A 13,663-nucleotide genomic window follows, 5' to 3' on the forward strand; every position below is an offset into this window, starting at 1 on the left:
AGGTTAAAAAACTACAGCTAGGCACTTTGCCAAAAAAGGGTAATTTTTCACTGCAAAATTGAGGTGTGACCACGTTGCGTTTGGCACCGTTTCCTGTCGCAGGCACTAGGCAGACCCACACAAGTGGGGTACCATTTTTTTCGGAAGACTTTGGGGAACGCAGGGTGGAAGGAAATTTGTGGATCTACGCAGATTCCAGAACTTTCCACCACAGAAATGTGGAGAAAATGTGTTTTTTGTGTGCATGTTTTAGGTTTGCAAGGGATTCTGGGTAACAGAACCTGGTGGGAGGCAGTCACGTCACCCCATCCTAGATTCCCCTGAGTGTTTAGTTTTCAAAAATGTATAGGTTTGCTAGGTTTCCCTAGGTGCCGGCAGAGCTAGGGTTCAAAAACTACTGCTAGGCACTTTGCCAAAAAAGGGTCATTTTTCATTGCGAATTTGAGGTGGATCACATTGCGTTTGGTGCAGTTTCCTGTCGCAGGCACTAGGCCGACCCACACAAGTGGGGTACCATTTTTCTTGGAAGACTTTGGGGAACGCAGGGTGGAAGGAAATTTGTGGATCCACGCAGATTCCAAAACTGGTTTGCTAGGTTTCCCTAGGTGCCGGCAAAGCTAGGGTTCAAAAACTACAGCTAGGCACTTTGCAAAAAAAAGGCCATTTTATACTGCGAAATTGAGGTGCGACCACGTTGCACTTTGAGCAGTTTCCTGTCGCAGGCACTAGGCCGACCCACACAAGTGAGATACCATTTTTCTCAGAAGACTTTGGGGAACGCGGGGTGCATGGAAATTTGTGGATCCACACAGATTCCGAACGTTCCACCACAGAAATGTGCGTAAAATGTTTTTTTGGTCCATTTTTTAGGTTTGCAAGGGCTTATGGGTAACAGAACCTGGTGGGAGGCAGTCACGTCACCCCATCCTAGATTGCCCTGAGTGTCTAGTTTTCAAAAACGTATAGGTTTGCTTGGTTTCCCTAGGTGCCGGCAGAGCTAGTGTTCAAAAACTACAGCTAGGCACTTTGCCAAAAAAACTTCATTTTACACTGCGAAATTGAGGTGCGACCACGTTGCACTTTGAGCAGTTTCCTGTCGCAGGCACTACGCCGACCCACACAAGTGGGGTACCATTTTTCTCAGAAGACCTTGGGGAACGCAGGGTTGAAGGAAATTTGTGGATCCACGCACATTCCGGAACTTTCCACCACAGAAATGTGAAGAAAATGTGTTTTTTTTGTCTATTTTTTAGGTTTGCAAGGGATTCTGGGTAACAGAACCTAGTGGGAGTCAGTCAAGTCACCTCATCCTGGATTTCCCTAGGTGTCGAGTTTTCAAAAATGTATAGGTTTGCTAGGTTTCCCTAGGTGCCGGCAGAGCTAGGGTTCAAAAACTACAGCTAGGCACTTTGCCAAAAAAGGGTCATTTTTCATTGCGAATTTGAGGTGGACCACATTGCGTTTGGTGCAGTTTCCTGTCACAGGCACTAGGCCGACCCACACAAGTTGGTTACCATTTTTCTCGGAAGACTTTGGGGAACGCAGGGTGGAAGGAAATTTGTGGATCCACGCAGATTCCAAAACTTTCCACCACAGAAATGTGGAGAACATGTGTTTTTTTGTCCATTTGTTAGGTTTGCAAGGGATTCTGGGTAACAGAACCTGGTGGGAAGCAGTCAAGTCACTCCCTCCTGGATTCCTCTGGGTGTCTAGTTTTCAAAAAGGTATAGGTTTGCTAGGTTTCCCTAGGTGCCGGCAAAGCTATGGTTCAAACACTACAGCTAGGCACTTTGCAAAAAAAAGGCCATTTTACACTGCGAAATTGAGGTGCGACCATGTTGCACTTTGAGCAGTTTCCTGTCGCAGGCACTAGGCCAACCCACACAAATGAGATACCATTTTTCTCAGAAGACTTTGGGGAACGCGGGGTGTATGGACATTTGTGGTTCCACACAGATTCCGAACTTTCCACCACAGAAATGTGCGTAAAATGTTTTTTTGGTCCATTTTTAGGTTTGCAAGGGCTTATGGGTAACAGAACCTGGTGGGAGGCAGTCAAGTCACCCCATCCTGGATTCCCCTGGGTGTCTAGTTTTCGAAAATGTATAGGTTTTCTAGGTTTCCCTAGGTGCTGGCAGAGCTAGGGTTCAAACACTACAGCTAGGCACTTTGCCACAAAAGGGTCATTTGTCACTGCACAATTGAGGTGTGACCACGTTGCGTTTTGTGCTGTTTCCAGTCGCAGGCACTAGGCTAACCACACAAGTGGGGTACCATTTTTCTCGGAAGACTTTGGGGAATGCGGGGTGGGTAGAAATTGTTGGAACCATGCAGATTCCTGAACTTTCCACCATATAAATTTAGGAAAAAGTTTTTTTTGTAGCTTTTTTTAGGTTTGAAAGGGATTCTGGGTAACAGAACCTGGTGGGAGGAAGTCCAGTCACCCCATCATAGATTCCCCAGGGTGTCTACTTTTCTGAAATGTATAGGTTTGCTAGGTTTCCCTAGGTGCCGGCAGAGCTAGGGTGAAAAAACTACAGCTAGGCACTTTGCCAAAAAAGGGTCATTTTTCACTGCGAAATTGAGGTGTGACCACGTTGCATTTTGCGTCTTTTTCTGCTGTGGGCACAAGGCCGACCCACACAAGTGAGGTACTGTTTTTGTCGGGAGACTTAGGGTAATTCAGATTTGAAAATCAACTATTATTACCTATTGAGTTTTCATGCATTGCTCCCTTCCAAATGAAAGACATTGTGTACAAAAAAAAGTCATTTTGAAAAATGACCAATAATTCTCATGCTAGTATGAGTATTTCCAATTTTGAAAATGTGCAAATATATACTGTTTCTAAACTCTATAATTTGTACCCAATTCAGAAATACATAGGTGTCTTTCATACCCATTTTTCCATGTATACATTTTCCCAGAATAATTGCTCTATACCCGGTACATAATAAAATACCATTGCAAGTTGATGCTCAGTTTTTGGCTCTGGGTTCGTCAGGTTCTTGGTGAACCTACAAGTCCTATATATCCCCACACCCAGGAAGGTCCAACAGATGTAAGGGTATATTGCTTTCAAAGAGCTGACATAATTACAAGAAGTTACAGGTGAAAACGTTGAGACAAAAGGCTGTTTTTTTCAACAAATTTTCAATTTTTCCAATATTTAACTGTAAGTTTCTATAAAGAAACCTTCACGGATCTAGACAAATGACCCTTTTCTGAATTCAGAATTGTGTCTACTTTTCTGAAATGTATAGCTTTCCAGGATCCATTATTGCTTTCATACTCATTTTTGCCATTAACTGGAAGGAGGTTGAAAGCACTAAAAATAGCAAAAATAAGCTATGTCCCAGAAAAATGACAAAACTGTGTGAAAAATGTTGGTTCTCTGACAAAAGACTGTCATTCCCTAAAAGCTGGGGAAATGGTGATTTCAGCCCCACAAACCCTTTTTTGACAACATCTGCAGGGAAAACCCCAGAGGCTTTCATTTGCAGCCCATGTTTCCCATTTTTCTGAAAAAAACAAAAATGTTACTGTATTTTGCTTAATTTCTGGGACCCCTCCAAGGGAATCCACAGACCCTGGGTAGCTTCAGAATCCCCATGGTGTTGGAAGAAAAGGACGCAAAATTGGCAAGGATTCCTTATGTGGTCAAAAGTTACAGGAGCCTAAGCACGCACTACCCCAAAGAGCCAAAAAAAGGCTTAGCACAGGAGGGGAAAAGGCCTAGCAGCGAAGGCGTTAAGAAGTCCAAAGCAGTTGCCGGCAAGCTTCTTAACCCGAGTGGAAAAAGAGAGGTTCTCATCAAACCAAACGCCCAGGTTCTTAGCGGTTTCCCATTGATGAAGGCACAGTGAACTCAGCAGGCCAGATCGTTTCTCTGAAATTAGGGGGGAATTTTCCATAGAGGAGGATTTCAGACTTCTCTTCGTTGCACTTGAGCTGAGCGGTAGCCAGCCACCTGAATACAGAGGTCAGACAGTATTTTACGGAGGAAACAGAGTCCTCATTTTTGCCCTTTGTAAACAGGAGCTGGGTGTTGTCAGCTTTGTCAATTATTTTAGCCCCCACATCCTCTTCTATTTGGACCAGTGGGGTAACATAGATGTTAAAAAGAAGGGGGCTAAGGGAAGACCCCTGGGAAACGCCCATGGCCACTGTCTGCGGGGATGAAGAGGACGGCGGTAACCAGACGTGTTGCATCTGCCCTTCCAGAATGGACTCAAGCCAGCCCCAAGCAGTGCCAGAAACTCCAATCTCTGCAAGTCGAGCGAGCAGCAGTGAGTGTGGAACTGTGTCGAACGATGCAGACAGGTCGAGCAGAATCAATGCTGCCCTCCCGCCGGAGTCCAGACACTTCTGAATGGCTTCTGAGATTTCCACCAAGGCTGACTCAGTGCTATAGGAAGCTCTAAACCCTGACTGGGCTGGATGCAGGAGGTCCGAGCCTTCAATGAACTCTGTGAGTTCTTTAGTCACCACCTTTTCATATACCATTAGCTGCACTAGGCAAAGGGGAGATGGGATGGTAGTTCCCTGGGTAAGAGGATCAAGGGATGGCTTTTTTAGTAGGGGAAGAATCTTGGCCTGCTTACAGACTTCCGGGACACGGGTCTCCTGGAGGGACATATTATTGCTGCTTTTGACTTCAAAGTTGATGGTCTCTGCAGCAGCTGCCATCAATCTAGCTGTGCAGGGATCAGATGGAGATCCTGATTTCAAGCCCTTCAAATTTTTAAGAGAGCTGGGCAGATCAATGGGAGTAAAGGCACGCAGGGAGTGAATAGGATTAACCGGTGGGGAAACCAGAGGCAAGGAATCAGCTGTAGTCCCGCCACAGGAGTTATAAGCTGCCTGAATAGTGCAGATTTTGTCCATGAAGAAACTAGAGAGGCTATTGCACCAGGACTCTGTGGATGAAGGCGTACTCGATTGGGCTATGGGACTCACGAAGCTCTGGACAATGACGAAAATGTCCTTAGTGTTATTTTGGGCGAGGTCAATGCAGGCTCAATTGTATAGGCTCTTAGCCTGAGCTTTAGCTGAGTAATACATTTTTTGTTTTGGCTCAGCTTATGTTTAGCCAGGGGGCAGAATTCTCTGCACCGCCAGTCCCGCTCCAGTTTCTTACACCAATGTTTTAGTGCTTTCAGGTAAGTCGTGAACCATGGTTTGAAGGGAGACTCCCTAGAGAGCCTGGGGGGTGTGGGGGCGAGGTTAGAGTATCCATTGTGTTTGAAACCCAGCTAGTAAACCCCGCAAGTCCCCCCTCAAGATCCTTAGAAAGGACAGGCCTGGAGGACGACTAGGCCCGGCTAAACACCATTGGATCAATTTTGCAGAACGCTGGTTTACGATTGCAATGGGCTGGTGGGTCAGCGTTGGCTACCACCCAAGAAAAGTACCTTAGGAAGTGGCCAGACCAGGGAACCGGAAAGGGATCATTCAGCAAAATGGGAAAATTAGAGCAAATTGGGTCGAGTATGTGGCCCCCTTGGTGAGTAGGGAGACTAATCCACTGAGAGAGCTGGGCAAGATATAGAATATCAAGAAAATCAGGTGATTCCCTAGAATCTACCTGGTTAAGGTGGATGTTAAGATCACCTAGAACAATGTAGTGTGAGAAGTGAAGAGCCTGGGGGACAACAGCATCATCCCAAGCTTTGAGAAAAGCCCCAGCAGGGCCAGGAGGCCTATAAATCAAGGAGCCTCCCAGAGTAAAATGTGCTGAGAAGCAAATGCTGAAGTCAAGGGCTTTGCATTCCCCCCATGAACTAGCATCACCCCTGTGGAAGTCCCACTTATCCTTATAAATAATGGCCACGCTCTAGAGATCCTGTAATGATCAGGAATGGCCAGGACAACCATAGGATCAGATGTGGCATCAAGCAAAGTCTCCATAATAAACATGAGGTCCACTGGTTTATCTGAAAGGAGGTCAAAAACATCAAGATGGTGTTTCTTGAGTGAGCACACAATAATCAAGGCAGCAAGAATTGGAGGTACCCTTGTGGGCCTACCGAGTGAGATACTGGATTGGGCTAAATTTGCCAGGTCCAAGCCCAGCCCAAAATCATACGCTGGGCAGATGGTGTCTTGGCAACCAGGCATATCCCAGTTACTATGATGGGAGCATGGTTGGGGGCAGGGAGCCCACAGATAATCACTGGTATAGTGCAACCTACCCTCTCGAAGGGGAGCCCGACTGGCAGCTTGGCTGCCGCTGGTTGCTTCCGGGACGCTGACAGGCGCAGACAGGCTTGCCTTAGGCACGCCTTCTGCGAGCCAGTGGTGCGTCTGCGCAGCGCGCATGTCTATTGTCCCACCAGCCAAAATAAGCTAGAGAGTGCACTGCTCCAAAATGGCGACTCTCTATGGCAAGCAGGGGAACCAGGAAGTAATCAGCCCTCAAAGATCGGCATTCAAATTCAAAATCAAATACGTCAGTACATTCAAAATCAATGTATAAAAGTCAAAATCAAGGTTTAAAAGTTATTAAAATTGCATTGTAGGTAGCAGCAAGCAGCGTATGCAAGGAAGCGTATGGTAGGAAGGAGAACGGGAGAAGTGGGGGGAGAAACCCCTTAAGGCCGTTTAGCCTTTAAGACTTTAAGACATGAAGATTAAATCTTCAAGGAAAAAGGCATATGCAGGACGTACATTCAGGTTAGGGTAAAGTAAAACACCAAAAATCAAAATGATGGTAGTCAAAGGTGCCGAACCCTAAGAGTGCCTCTAGCACTACAGAGGGTGGGTACCATACTGCTGAGATGACATTATCTTCCGTGCAATCTCAATGCCAGGCCGGGGGGGGGGCACATTCATCATGTCGATGAGGATGTTGTTCAATATTGGATCGATGACAGAATATCGGAAACACAAATATCTTGTGGACAGAATATTGTGTCAAAAATATTGAGGTCAAGAATATTGTGCAAATAGGGATGTATACATTTACTATTCTTGACTGCAGATCTACGTACCTTGAAGATACATAATGTGAAGGTACATATATGTGGAGTTATATATAATAAGACTTCAGAAAGTGAGCTACACTATATACTTGTCCTCGATAATTTTGACACAATATTTTGGGAGTTTCTGATATTTTATCCAAATACCTCAATATCCTGGGTCTATAGACTGAGATTACTTTCCTTTTTATAATTTTGTGTCTATATTTCAAGCTTGTCAAAGCGTTGACTGCTACAGGGCATTGTCTGCTAATCATGGTTAGCTTCTCATCCAGCCTTCCTGGAGTCGTTGGCATTGTTGTGGATTCATGTGACAAGGGCCCCATACAGAAGAATGGGGATCCAGAGTATTAGCCCCTCTATGTCAGCGAGAGCGTTGGGGTACTGTCAAGGCAATGGGGTGAGGCCTTGTCTCTAGCTTGGATTTGTTGTTGGTTTGTCCCTCGTGTCTTCCAACCAATCCCAGAACTGGGAGAGAGAGCACGTGCACATGGACCTCTAAGAGTTCAGCTAACCGCGAAGAGGTGCCTTTACAAATCCTGGATCTGCTGACCCACCTGTGTGAAATGAACGTCCTACTCTGTGGCTTGCTCGAGGATACCTTGACCTGTGCTAACCTGCTATTAGGTCATGAAAATACATAGTGAACCCTGAGGGTTCACTATGCATTTTCTGTTACTGACTGCTACCTAACTTTACTGGCTGTCAACGTTCCTGGGTTCTGACTATGCTCTGAATGCGTATCCTGCCTCCCTTTGTCAGCTTCTTATATTCTGGATAAGGTAAATGAACCAGTTTTCCTGTTGATTTATAAATTGAAGAAAAAGGAGATTTATAATACAACGTGGCATTGATGTCTGCAATATTTGACCTGGGAGTTTTGAAAACGAGGGCGCTCTATCCGAAACACACAACTGTGGCTAATGAATGATCCCCCTGCATTATTCTAGAGCCCCGGTGATGCTGCTGCATACCCAGTGCGGGTTTTCAGTATTAAAGGGCACCGTCCATGAGTATCAAATCCAGAGGGTTCACAGAGAGCCAGTGAGATTCCTCTGAGTCTAGTATCCTGAAGCCCTTGATCAGACGAGCTCCAGCTTGTAGGATGCTCTAACTGTTCCATGCTAGTCCAGCTGCTGCAGGCTGTGTCTAGCTGCTGCAGGCCGTGTCTAGCTGCTGCAGTCCGAGTATAGCTCCACCAGGTCGAGTCTAGCAGCACCAGGTCGAGTCTAGCTGCTGCAGGCCGAGTCTAGCTGCTGCAGTCCGAGTATAGCTCCACCAGGTCGAGTCTAGCAGCACCAGGTCGAGTCTAGCTGCTGCAGGCCGAGTCTAGCTGCTGCAGGCCGAGTCTAGCTGCACCAGACCGAGTCTAGCTGCTGCAGGCCGAGTCTAGCAGCTGCACATGGCTGAGTCTAGCTGCTGCAGGCCGAGTCTAGCTGCTGCAGGCCGAGTCTAGATGCACAAGGCCGAGTCTAGCAGCACCAGGTCGAGTCTAACTGCTGCAGTCCGAGTATAGCTCCACCAGGCCGAGTCTAGCAGCACCAGGTCGAGTCTAGCTGCTGCAGGCCGAGTCTAGCTGCTGCAGGCCGAGTCTAGCTGCACCAGACCGAGTCTAGCTGCTGCAGGCCGAGTCTAGCAGCTGCACATGGCTGAGTCTAGCTGCTGCAGGCCGAGTCTAGCTGCTGCAGGCCGAGTCTAGATGCACAAGGCCGAGTCTAGCAGCACCAGGTCGAGTCTAGCTGCTGCAGGCCGAGTCTAGCTGCTGCAGGCCGAGTCTAGCTGCACCAGACCGAGTCTAGCTGCTGCAGGCCGAGTCTAGCAGCACCAGGTCGAGTCTAGCTGCTGCAGTCCGAGTATAGCTCCACCAGGACGAGTCTAGCAGCACCAGGTCGAGTCTAGCTGCACCAGGTCGAGTCTAGCTGCTGCAGGCCGAGTCTAGCTGCTGCAGGCCGAGTCTAGCTGCACCAGACCGAGTCTAGCTGCTGCAGGCCGAGTCTAGCAGCTGCACAGGGCTGAGTCAAGCTGCTGCAGGCCGAGTCTAGCTGCTGCAGGCCGAGTCTAGATGCACAAGGCCGAGTCTAGCAGCTGCACAATGCCGAGTCTAGCAGCTGCACTAGGCTAAGTCTAGCAGCTGCACAAGGCCGAGTCTAGCTGCTGCATGCCGAGTCTTGCTGCTCCAGGCTGAGTCTAGCTGCTGCACAAGGCCGAGTCTAGCTACTGCACAAGGCCGAGTCTAGCTGCTGCAGGCCGAGTCTTGCTGCTCAAAGGCCGAGTCTAGCTGCTGCAGGTCCAGTCTGGCTGAAGCAGGCCGAGTCTAGCAGCACCAGGCCGAGTCTAGCTGCTGCAGGCCGAGTTTAGCGGCTGCAGGCCGAGTCTAGCTGCACCAGGCCGAGTCTAGCTGCACCAGGCCGAGTCTTGCTGCTCAAAGGCCGAGTTTAGCTGCTGCAGGCCGAGTCTGGCTGAAGCAGGCCGAGTCTGGCTGAAGCAGACCGAGTCTAGCAGCACCAGGCCGAGTCTAGCTGCTGCAGCTGCAGGCCGAGTCTTGCTGCTCAAAGGCCGAGTCTAGCTGCTCCAGGACGAGTTTAGCTGCTCCAGGCCAAGTCTAGGTGCTCCAAGGTGGGGTCTTGCTGCTACAAGGCCGAGTCTAGCAGCTCCAGGACTAGTCTAGCTGCTCAAAGGCCGAGCCTAGCTGCTCCAAGCCCAGTGTTGCTGCTCAAAGGCCGAGTCTAGCTGCTCCAGGCCGAGTCTGACTGCTCCAGGCCGAGCCTAGCTGCTCTAAGGCCGAGCCTAGCTGCTCCAGGCCGAGTCTGACTGCTCCAGGCCGAGCCTAGCTGCTCTAAGGCCGAGCCTAGCTGCTCCAGGCCGAGTCTGACTGCTCCAGGCCGAGTCTAGCTGCTCAAAGGCCAAGCCTAGCTGCTCCAGGCCGAGTCTGACTGCTCCAGGCCGAGTCTAGCTGCTCTAAGGCAGAGTCTAACTGCTCCAAGGCAGAGCCTAGCTGCTCCAAGGTGGAGTCTAGCTGCTCAAGGCCGAGTCTAGCTGCTGCAGGCCGAGTCTAGCAGCTCAAATGCCGAGTATAGCTTCTGCGGACCGAGTGTAGCTGCTGCGGGCCGAGTCTAGCTGCTCAAAGGCCGAGTCTAGCTGCTCAAAGGCCGAGTCTAGCTGCTCAACGGCCGAGCCTAGCTGCTGCAGGCTGAGTCTTGCTGCTCAAAGGTCGAGTCTAGCTGCTGCAGGCCGAGTCTAGCTGCTCAACGGCCGAGTCTAGCTGCTGCAGGCTGAGTCTTGCTGCTCAAAGGCCGAGTCTAGCTGCTGCAGGCCGAGTCTAGCAGCTCCAGGACTAGTCTAGCTGCTCAAAGGCCGAGCCTAGCTGCTCCAAGCTGAGTGTTGCTGCTCAAAGGCCGAGTCTAGCTGCTCCAGGCCGAGTCTGACTGCTCCAGGCCGAGCCTAGCTGCTCTAAGGCCGAGCCTAGCTGCTCCAGGCCGAGTCTGACTGCTCCAGGCCGAGCCTAGCTGCTCAAAGGCCAAGCCTAGCTGCTCCAGGCCGAGTCTGACTGCTCCAGGCCGAGTCTAGCTGCTCTAAGGCAGAGTCTAACTGCTCCAAGGCAGAGTCTAGCTGCTCAAGGCCGAGCCTAGCTGCTGCAGGCTGAGTCTTGCAGCTCAAATGCCGAGTATAGCTTCTGCGGACCGAGTGTAGCTGCTGCGGGCCGAGTCTAGCTGCTCAAAGGCCGAGTCTAGCTGCTCAAAGGCCGAGTCTAGCTGCTCAACGGCCGAGCCTAGCTGCTGCAGGCTGAGTCTTGCTGCTCAAAGGTCGAGTCTAGCTGCTGCAGGCCGAGTCTAGCTGCTCAACGGCCGAGTCTAGCTGCTGCAGGCTGAGTCTTGCTGCTCAAAGGCCGAGTCTAGCTGCTGCAGGCCGAGTCTAGCTGCTCAAAGGCCGAGTCTAGCAGCTGAAGGGTCTAGCTGCTGCAGACCGAGACAAGCTTCCCCAGGCAGGGTCTTCCTTTGCATTCTAGACTGTAGCCCTGGTTTTACAAGGGGGTCCCAGATGCAAAGTAAAAACCTGAATCTGAAGAGCTAGTCGTTGACCAGGGAAACTTGGCAAAGCTGTATCCCCTTTGAGTGGAAGTCACGCAGCTTTAAAAGGAGTCTGTGAAGTGAAAGTTTTTGCATTTCCACCCTGATGTGTCTGATAAGCCAGGGTGCCCAAGATTACAGTGCTGTGGACTGTGAATTGTGAGGGCAGTGGCAGCGAGAGGGTTAAAGTTTCCTAGAAGGTAGTACCTCCCACAGCCAGGCTTTGCAGGTTCTTCCTGCGCCTGGGGAAGGGACAGTCCCATGCAGAGCTCTGCAGCAGGCACGTACAGCACGAACTTGAAGGAACTGCTGAGTCACCCTACACAGGCAGAAAGAGATCCCCAGCCTGCAGGGGGCTGTGAGTACTTGCAACCCCTGCCGAGAAGCGCTTTAACTCCCTGCCACACAGACCGTGCTGAGAAGTCCAGGGCGTTACTTTCAGTGCTGCCAGACTTGGATGCGCGGGGTCATACCTCCCTGCAGTGCTCACTGTCCCAAAGTCCGAACAGAGCAGGTAATGACTCCAGTCGTCACTGTCCCAGCTCAGCAGAGAGGCGCCGTCCTTAGAGAGCCCCTGGATGCAGTGTCTCACAGACCCTGCAGATCTCACTGCCTACTGGGAGGCAGTGTCTGCAGTGCCCACTGCCCCAAAGTCCCCACAGAGCACGTAATGACGCAAGTCTTCACTGTCCCAGCTCAGCAGAGCGGCGCCGTCCTTAGAGAGCCCATGGATGCAGTGTCTCACAGACCCTGCAGTTCTCACTGCCTACTGGGATGCAGTGTCTCACAGACCCTGCAGTGCCCACTGCCCCAAAGAGCACGTAATGACTCAAGTCTTCACTGTCCGAGCTCAGCAGAGAGGCGCCGTCCTTACAGAGCCCCTGGATGCAGTGTCTCACAGACTGCAGAGCTCACTGCCTACTGGGATGCAGTGTCTCACAGACCCTGCAGTGCCCACTGCCCCAAAGTCCCCACAGAGCACGTAATGACACAAGTCTTCACTGTCCCAGCTCAGCAGAGAGGCGCTGTCCTGGCATAGCAAAGGGCTGCAGTGTCTCACAGACCCTGCAGTGCCCACTGCCCCAAAGTCCCCATAGAGTACGTAATTACTCACGTCTACACTGTCCCAGCTCAGCAGAGAGGCACCGTCCTTACAGAGCCCCTGGATGCAGTGTCTCACAGACCCTGCAGTGCCCTCTGCCCCAAAGTCCCCACAGAGCTCGTAATGACTCAAGTCTTCACTGTCCCAGCTCAGCAGAGAGGCGCCGTCCTTAGAGAGCCCCTGGATGCAGTGTCTCACAGACCCTGCAGTTCTCACTGCCTACTGGGATGCAGTGTCTCACAGACCCTGCAGTGCCCACTGCCCCAAAGTCCCCATAGAGTACGTCATTACTCAAGTCTACACTGTCCCAGCTCAGCAGAGAGGCGCCGTCCTGGCATAGCCCCGGGATGCAGTGTCTCACAGACCCTGCAGTGCTCACTGCCCCAAAGTCCCCACAGAGCACGAAATGATTCAAGTCGTCTTCACTGTCCCAGCTCAGCAGAGAGGCGCCGCCCTGGCATAGCCCCCGGATGCAGTGTCTCACAGACCCCACAGTGCCCACTGCCCCAAAGTCCCCACAGAGCACGTAATGACCCCAGTCTTCACTGTCCCAGCTCAGCAGAGAGGCGCGTCCTGGCATAGCCCCGGGATGCAGTGTCTCACAGACCCTGCAGTGCCCACTGCCCCAAAGTCCCCACAGAGCACGTAATGACCCAAGTCTTCACTGTCCCAGCTCAGCAGAGAGGCGCGTCCTGGCATAGCCCCGGGAGGCAGTGTCTCACAGACCCTGCAGTGCCCACTGCCCCAAAGTCCCCACAGAGCACGTAATGACTCAAGTCGTCTTCACTGTCGCTGCACAGCAAAGAGGCGCTGCCCTGGGATGCAGTGTCTCACAGACCCCGCAGTGCCCACTGCCCCAAAGTCCCCACAGAGCACGTAATGACTCAAATCTTCACTGTCCCAGCTCAGCAAAGAGGCGCTGCCCTGGGATGCAGTGTCTCACAGACCCTGCAGTGCTCATTGCCTCCTGGGAGGCAGTGTCTTACAGACCTTGCAGTGCTCACTGCTCCACGGGCCCCACAGAGCTCGTACTTACTCAGTCAAGAGGATGGTGGGCGGGGGAGGAACTTATACCTCTCCCCTTCCCCTAACTTGGCCGGAAGTGACGAGCGGGACCCTGAAGCGGTCTCCAGTCCAGACACTAGGCTGTCCAGTGTGCCATTCTGTGGCACTAAAGGGGCCGCCCTCTTATGAGGGTCCTCTGCGGGACGTCGGTCAGCCCACAAAGTCTTCACTGTCCGAGCTCAGCAGAGAGGCACCGTCCCTGAATAGCCCAGGTGTGCAGTGTCTCACCGACATTCAGTGCTCACTGCCTCACAGTCCCCACACAGTAAGTAGTGGCTCAAGACCCTAGATAGAGTACTTATCTACTGTCCGAGTCAGCAGAGCATACATAGTCCCCGCAGAGCTTAGGTATCCAGTGCTTCGCAGTCCCCCAGGCTCTTCAGTAGGCACATGAACTCACTGCCCCCAAAGTCCCTTCAGAATGCTAGAATGCTTAGAGCCTCACA

Source organism: Lissotriton vulgaris, chromosome 7 (genome assembly GCF_964263255.1).
Source record: "Lissotriton vulgaris chromosome 7, aLisVul1.2, whole genome shotgun sequence".
NCBI lineage: Eukaryota > Metazoa > Chordata > Amphibia > Caudata > Salamandridae > Lissotriton > Lissotriton vulgaris.